Source organism: Pteropus alecto, unplaced genomic scaffold (genome assembly GCF_000325575.1).
Source record: "Pteropus alecto unplaced genomic scaffold, ASM32557v1 scaffold86, whole genome shotgun sequence".
In the NCBI taxonomy this organism is placed as follows: Eukaryota; Metazoa; Chordata; class Mammalia; order Chiroptera; family Pteropodidae; genus Pteropus; species Pteropus alecto.
Genome location: NW_006442109.1, coordinates 23,987,069 through 23,995,916, shown reverse-complemented (window position 1 = coordinate 23,995,916; position 8,848 = coordinate 23,987,069). Strand labels below are relative to the sequence as shown.

The following is an 8,848-nucleotide window of genomic DNA, read 5'->3' as shown; positions in this document are numbered from 1 at the left end:
AGTTTAGATGAAAAATGTAGAAACACCCAGCACATGGACTTACACATCAAGCAAAATAATAGAAGTTATTATATTATTATGTGTTTTGTTGATATTTTTGTATTGTATACTTTCTTCTTTTTCTTAATTTCAGTTTCACATATTCATCTAACAGTATTTGTTGAACAGCCATAATAGGTCATGAGATATTCAATAAGTACAAATTGATTTTTAATTAAGGGATACATTTGATAGTTCCTAAATGTTCCTTCAAGAACAAAGAATACGAATATTTGTGTTCGTAGACGTATCTTACTTCAGCATATACAGAGCAAATGAATAGTTGAGTCACTAAAATATTTCAGGCTCTAAACCCATTCTTAATGCTAAGAGTATGAATTTTCAATATCAGTTTCATGAATTATAGAATGTTGATACATAGTGATTAAGAGCATGGGCACTGAAATCAGACCTCAGGAAATTAAGTCCCCACTCTGTCCCTTCCTAGCTTTTTGAACTTAGACAATTTACTTCAGAGTTCTCACCTTTAGAATAGGAGTACTAACAGAGCGATCTCATAGGTTGGCTTTAAGGATTAAATACATCAATTCGTGTCAAGCCTGGCACATTGTAAGCATTCAATAAATGTTAACTGTTTTTGTTTTCATTACATAAACTTATTTAGCCCCCTCATCACTTAGTTATACAAACACAGAGTAAGACACTAAGGAGTATGATTTTAACTTCTTAAAAAATATTTCAGTTTGTCTCAAATTTTTGCCTTTAATCTCCTTTGGTGAAGGCTTTAAACATTATTCTTACCGTGGGAGGCACTATTTTTTTTTCCTTTTTGAAAGTGATTATAGTTCTTCATGTCTTTTTTTTTTTTAATAATTCTCAAAGATTTCCAGACCTCCCGAGAAAATTTCTCACATATTTAATCAGAAATAGAGGGGAGAATAAAAGCACAAATCTTGAACAGACTGAGAGACAACTACATAAAGAACAGATTCTCTGACAATGGAAACAAAAGGCTATCATAGATAACCAGAATGTCTTCTTTCATTTTTTGACCTTTAATTGAAAGATTAAGATAAGTAATTCCTGTGAGAAAGCAAAAGGCTGATTCACTTGCCCTGTAGCTTAAAGTAAAAAAGCTTCCTGGAAACTTTACTATATATTATGAATCACTCTCATGTCACTCTCAAAAGTTCATAGCTAAGTAAAATGCTGGAAATGGATTAATGGTGCTGTGGCAGGCATCAGGGCTAAAGAAAGAGGTATAAGGCCTCTAGATAATACATCTGTGCCTCCCTCAAGACATTTTTGTAAAGTTGATGTTTCTGACCTTAAGTTTTCCTGTCTCATTGTATCAGAAGAGACTGCTCTTTAAAAATTCCCACTATTTCAAAACATTCCAATTGGTAAAGTTATAAAAAGCCAAGTGCTTTTTATTTTCCTTTCAATATTCTCTATGCCTTTGGAATAACAGTAGTCCCCCCTTAACCGCAGGGATACATTCCATGACCCCCAGTGGATGCCTGAAACCGCAGATAGTAACAAACTCTACATATACTATGATTTTTCTTAAACATACATACCTATGATAAAGCTGAGTATATAAATTAGGTATAGTAAAACAACAATAACTAATAATAAAATAGAATAATCATAATGATATACTGTAATAAAATTATGTAAATGGCTTTGAGACCATTATTAAGTGTTACTTGAACATAAGCACTGCAAAATAAGGGTTACTTGAACATAAGCACTGCAATACCGACAATCAGTCTGATAACTGGGACTACTGACGGGGCAGGTAGCGTCTTCAGTGTGGATATGCTGGAAAAAAGGATGATTAATATAATGGGCAAAATGGAGAGTTACAGCTTGGAATTTCATTATGCTACCCGGAATGATGTGCAATTTAAAACTTATGAATTGTTTATTTCTTAAATTTTTCATTTAATATTTCAGACTGCGATTCACCTCAGGTAACTGAAACCCTGAAAAGTGAACTCGCAGTTAAGGTGGAACTACTGTATCTTGAGGAGGTATCCAAAGATAAGTCCTAAAGTACTAGTAATCTTTATTAAGGAAGTCATTGAAAATCCCGTAATAATCAGACCCTGGAAAAGAAACTGCTGAAAAAAGAAAAAAGTTGAATTTAAACCAATATCTGACATGTCATTTTAATAATCCAATTACATACATTTTTTTTCATCATTTTCGTCTAAGTCAAATTCATACCTTTTGGCATTTACTAACTATAATTCATCCATCTTTGTTATTAATCCTTTACAGATTTTAAAACTTTCATCAACTAGGTCTATCTAAATATGGAGTGGTTGGTAGCCACCTATCATACAAATTAAGGGATCATATTTTTCTCCCCCAAATTTCCATTCAATATACTTGACTCATACATTATTTAAAGCATTATGTTAAATATTTTATCATAGAGTGATATGGACATCAAAGAGTGAATCTAGTTAATTGAAGGTAGTCCAAGGTTTATTCAAATTCTATAATAAAAGGTAGCGTAAAGTTGGTAATATGTAAGTGCAAAAAATTCCATAGTGTCTAAGTTAGAGATAGTTCAATTATGGTGGGGAAACCTAGAAAGATCCTTGGATCTTGGATATTTCGAGAGAAAGAGAGGGAGGGAGGGAGAATACGAATCCTATATCTGGAAAATTCAAGGTGATATTGTACAGAGGGAAGAAAGTAAAATGTGGTTTGTGGAAGAGTGAATGAATTGAAGTAGGCTATGAAAACTGAAGAAGTAGGCAATAAAGAGAAAAAAAAAGTTTCAGTAGAGGCTGATGGTGTCTTAGTTAATATTAAACAAACTATTTAGCTATTAAGCCACAAAGGAGAGGCCACTTGTAGTAAAAATTACTTGGTTTTGTTATCAGAAAGACTTAGAGTCACACAATGCATCTGACTCTTACTAATTCTATGATGCTAAACAAGATATTTAATCTATCTGAGCCTCAGTTATTTCATTTGTAAAATGAGAATCTTATCTAATTTTCAGGATTGTCTAAAGTTTACAAGTGATATATGTGAAATATTTATCATTATGGTTCACAATATCTAGGCATATAATAAATATTATTAATAAGGAAATTAATCAACAGTTTACTATTTTATAAAACTATATTACATTATTTTTTAAATTATTATTATTTGCAGTACTAGTATTTTCACCAGGATTTAAGCTTCCTAAGGGCAGGGACTTACCTATGTTATTTACTGTTATATCCCTAGCGATTAGAACATTGCCTTGATTATAACATTTGATCAACATTTGTTAAATGAATGTATAAGTAATATTCATACTCAGTTTGTTACTACAAATACTCACTGTGAAAATAAAACTTTGCAAAGATTAATCCAGAAGTTCTATGTGGGAACTATTAGAATGAGAAAAGGTAGGGGCCTCCTCTGTGAAGATGCCATCACAATAACGTGGATGAGAAGTAATGCATGACTGTTGTGATAAGAGGTGAAACAAAAGGACAATATCTAAAAGGTGTGGTGGATGAAAGAAATGCCAGAATTCAGCAACTGATCATATGGCTGAAAAAAGATAGGCTGTCTCAATGCAAATTAAGGAGTTGATGATGCTGAAGGTTATGAGCCTTAGCACTTAGAAAGATATTGTTCTTAATTCACCAAAATGAGGATGTCAGGAGAAAGAGCTGATGTGAAAAGAAAGTGAGCAAGTCAATTCTAGGTACTATATTTGTATGTATGTGTATGTATATCTGTGTGTGTGTGTGTGTGTGTGTCTGTGTCTGTGTGTGTTTTCTATGCTGGGAATTGTGCAAAGAGTTTCATGTCCATTATTACATAAATCTTTCTCAAGTACTCATTCTTTACACAAATGAGGAGACTGTGGATAAGACACCCAGGGTATTACAGATGTGGCCAAAGTGTCTATTTGCACATAGAGTGTCTTGATCCCAGAGATTCTAACCATGAGGCTCTACCCCATAGTTTGAGTATGAGATGTTACTGGAGCATACAGGAGAGAAAGAAATATAAGTTGACCAATAATTCAAGTTAGAGATTCATCGTTTCACCATTATAATATTCCTATAATGCATTGTGCATGATTTTTAATTTTTAAGAAATTCCTTTCATATTATTTCTGGAAGTGGTTACACAATAGAATTCTTTGCTAAATGATTCCATATTTATTTGTTTAATCACAAATATTTATTTAATTCTAAGCAGAGGTTGGCAGAAATATGATTCAGTTAACTCCTGGTGTGGGTGTGGTAAGGACCCCCGTGGAGAAACGAACAGCAATGGAAGGGATTCTAGATGACACTGATCCTTCTCCAGGCTGAATATGACAATACTCATCTGATGTTTTACCATAAGCTTTGTAGGTTATTTTCTACATGAATTTCCTCAGAAACTATTAGAAATATATTCATTCAATTCTCTGTCATCAATGTCCAATTGTAAAATATAAATGGTGAAATGTCCTTAAGAATCCTCCCTCTGCCTCTTATTTATCCAAAGAACACATTGTCATTCTAGTCAAGCTTATAACTTTAGAAACATTTCTGATTCATCAGGGCCACTCTCTATGCTTATGCTTTAGTTACAATATTACATAACTCAACAAATGCTTAATTACAAATCAATTTTTTTCTTTTAGGAAATGATGTTTTAAGCATCTAATTGCATTATCATGTCCAGGCCAGTATGTCAGGTAACAAATTGGAAAGGTCATTCCGATAGCTTGATGTCCAAACAATAGTTTACACTTGATTTTACTAGACAAGAGGTAGCTCTGTCTCATAATCTACAGTGATACTAAAGTGGTCTTCGTTTAACTACCAGGCCTTGTGGAACAACAAAAAAAATAGATTCCACATCAGTCCTTTAATAGGTAGACAATGTTAAGTGTAAAATAGACTATGGGTCAAGTTTCTGCAAATAGATCTTAAGTCAGAGACTCAGCTATGAAGTGCTCATCATTACATTTTTATTAAACCTTGTATATGAGGTTAGTTCACAATAGTAAAGAAGTTTGTGTGTAGTTACGTGGATTTCTGCATGTCTCTATTGATTGCTCAAGATTTTTTTAATTCTGGAAAGGAAACCAAAAGCTTGCCTTCTTCAACTCTATATTCTTCAGAATCCTTAGCACAGATCCCTGCTTTTGATATGTCCTCAGTGAATGTTTATTAAACTGAATGAAAGTTGAGATTCTGAAATAATTTAAGCCAGAGAGAAGAAGCCCTAAGGATCCATAGTTTCAGTTATGAAAGATAAATAAGTCCTAGAGATCTACTATACACTATGCCTATAATTAATAATACTTTTATTTATGGTATATTTAAAAATTTACTAAGAGGGTAGATCTGATATTATGTGTTCTTAAAACAAAAATAATAATAATAAATAAAGATGGCAGAAGGAAAATATTTGGAGGTGGTGGATATGTTCATGGCATAGACTGTGGTACTGTTTTGATGTATACTTACCTCTAAACTCATCAAGTCGTACACATTAAATATGTTTTTTGTCACTCGCACCTCAATAAAGTAATTTTTAAAATTATCTTATGTTCTGGGCTTACACGAGGTACCTTGTCACTTAAAAATCCTTAGCTCTGGTGCAAATCAATGTTGGGTGATTTGGTTGGCACACACTACTCCTATGTCCCCTAACTCAGAAGAATCTGAAATTTGCCAGCACAGAGACAAATTTAAGCATGCATCAGTGTTGTAGAGCTGGAAACACGCTCGTAGTGAGGATCTCTGGTGAAAAAGAGAGGATTCATTTCTCAGGGATGATGTTTCCCATAGGTTTTCCCACCAGATACTTGCCAGATCTTGCACCCCAACCTTCTGCTAGAACTTTGAGATGTAGCGAGATAGATCTACTGTTGCTGTCATTAAAGTAGTAATTAAAAGATCCTAGGGAAAAAAAGCTGTTTAACAGACAGCTTTTTTTCCCTAGGATCTTTTAATTACTACTTTAATGACAGCAACAGTTTTTTTTTTCAAGTAGCATCAAGAAAAAGGGACACAGGACATGGTTCCATAGTGTTACGGTTAGCATGTCTAAATTTACATGCAGAAGGTCCTGGGTTGGCACCCCAGTAGAGGCACAGTCCATGGTCTATGGCCATGTCACACTGAACAAGCTTGATATCTGATCTCAGAAGTTAGGCAGGGTCGGGCCCAGTTAGTACTTGGATGGGAGACCACCTAGGAAGACCAGGTGCTGTAGGCATAAATAATAATAATAAAATTAAAAAAGAAAGAAAGAAAAAGGGACACATAAGAAGGCCTTTTATAGCAATGGCTTCCTTTATTTCAGGAAAGAACAGGTCCTCATATGCATTTGAGGCTCTTTCTGGATTGCCACACTGAATGGTTGATCCTGACCCCTTTCCAAACTTACTTCTGCCCTGGGTATAGAAAGAATATTGCACAGCCTGAGTATGGAGTCAATGCACAATGGAAGCCTGTGGGTACTCAGGAACTAGATTGTTATTACTCTAGCAGCTTCACAGTTATTAGAGAGAGGAGCTCTTTTCCTTGGGATTAATTTGGTTTATATTACAAAGGACACAGTGGATGAATGAGAATCTTTTAATTTTTTCTAGCCTAGTAAAAGCTTAGGTTATCCTTGAAAATGGAAATGAAAATAAAAAGGCTCTCTAGGTCTCATCTTTGAAAAGCATTTTTTGCTCTCAATGAGCATGGCTTCCATCAATTTAAGTTCTTTTTCAACTATCTTAAGCAAGTGCATTTGCAAACAATTAATAAAAATATTAAGAAAATAAAAAAAAACAAGTGATACTCATTTATTCATTAAAATGTCAGTATGTTCTCATATAAGAGTTCAATTTTTTGTTTTTGTTAATATCCATATAGGTGCCAATTAATTTAAGGACAGCATTACAGAGAAGGGATTTGTACCAGTGACTTGTAGAGAATATATTTGGTGTTAATCTATGTAAAAATGGCTGACTTTCATTGAATGCTTAATATGTGCCAGCAGTATAACTGCATTATGAAACTTAATTATCACAACAAATATCACAGTTGGGTACTTCCTTATTATATTTATTGACTAAAATATCAGAGCCTAAGCAGTTAAAAGCTACTTGCCCAAGGCCAAATGGCTAATATATGGCCCAAGCAGGGCTCAGAGATGAGTCTGTCTGATAACTGAATCATGACATTGAATCTTTTAACTCTTAGGACATATTGTTCTTTTGCTTCTGCTTACAAAATGATTTCCATGTATAATCTGTAGCACAACAGCATTAAGACATTAATAAACTCTATTACACAAAGAAATCCTGTATGATGCACTTACTCATCTATAACCTGAGTACATATTGGACAGACATTTAAAAATGATGTTGTTTTGTTAATGATGAGGGATTTGTTTATGTATGTGTTCTAGAGTGTAAAGCCTTGAAGTTGAGAAGTACATTAGTGTAGTAAGTAAACGGTGACAATGTGAAAGTGGGACATACAAAAGGAAAGGGTAACCTTTAGAGTTGTTAAAATAAGAAGAAAAGTTCGGTTCTATAACCATTAGCCTCCTAAGACCCTACCACCACTTTGGACCATTACTTTCTATACAATGAAGTTATTGGTGACTATATTCCTAAAGAAGTTATAACAAAATCCTAAAAATTTACTATTGTTTCCAAATCGAATTAGAAAATGTGCTTTGGTGAGAACAAAAATGAATAAAAACACATTTCCTTAAAATAGTCTAAATTCAGATATCACTAAATGATAAAAGTGATTATCATTCTCTCGATAATTATGACCTAAATTAACTTTATATTGTTCCCAAGTAGAGATTGATTTTAAACTTCTTTGACATATCAAATTACTGTTGAATCACGCATTAAAAAAAAAAAGAAAAAACTAGGTTTTTACAAAATAGATTGTAAGACCCTCAAAGGACCCACTATTGGCTCTTCTGTCAATAACTCTTGTCTTTGATAGACTAAAGTATATGAATTATCTAAAAAATGTGTATTAATACATTAAAAAATTCAATATTTATTTAAGATCAATTTACATTTTTCATTTTTAAAAAGTGAAGACCTTGTTTACAGGGTCAAGATGCTGGAATAGGTAAACACCTTGTTGGTCCCTCTCAGGACCACATCAAAATTACAACTAGGGTCTACAGCCATGCCACCCTGAACAAGCCCGATCGCGTCTGATCTCAGAAGCTAAGCAGGGTCAGGCCTGGTTAGTACTTGGATGGGAGACCACCTAGGAAGACCAGGTGCTGTAGGCGTAAAAAGTAAAAAATAAGGGATTGTTAGCTGACAAGGTCTTTGCAATCTGTGAGATCAACCTCGCCTAAAAATTTTTTTTTTAAATTACAACTAAACTACAGAAGTACTATCATTGAGAACGCCTGAAGTCAAGGTGAACAGAAGTTCCATAACTAAGGATATACAGGAGAAGCCACATTGAGACGGGAAGGAGGGGCAGAGACACAGAATGGTGTGGTCCCACATGCACGTGTGGTAGGTAAAAACCCAGAGGATTATTTTGGCTGCGGAGATCCTTCCTGAGGAGCAAGGGACCCCAGTCCCATACTAGGCTTGCCAGCCCATGGTTCCACTGCCGGGGAGAGGAGTCCCCATAACTTTGGGCTGTGAAAAAACAGTACAGATTGTGGCTGAGTGAGATAGAAGGCTTTGGGAGATCCTGGTGTTCCTATTAAAGGGCCTGCACACAAACTTACTCACTGACAGACTCACTTGCTCTGACCTCCAGCGCTAGGGCAGCAGCTTGAAAGGCACCAGTAATATATGAGGAACAATTGAATCATCTGGCTTCAGGGTGAG

The 8,848-nt window shown here is 34.5% G+C and overlaps 1 pseudogene; it reads left to right on the top strand.

The window, feature by feature from the left end:
- The first annotated feature begins 8,170 nt into the window (after nucleotides 1–8,170).
- LOC112469621 lies at nucleotides 8,171–8,289 on the top strand (annotated as a pseudogene).
- Nucleotides 8,290–8,848: the final 559 nt, after the last annotated feature.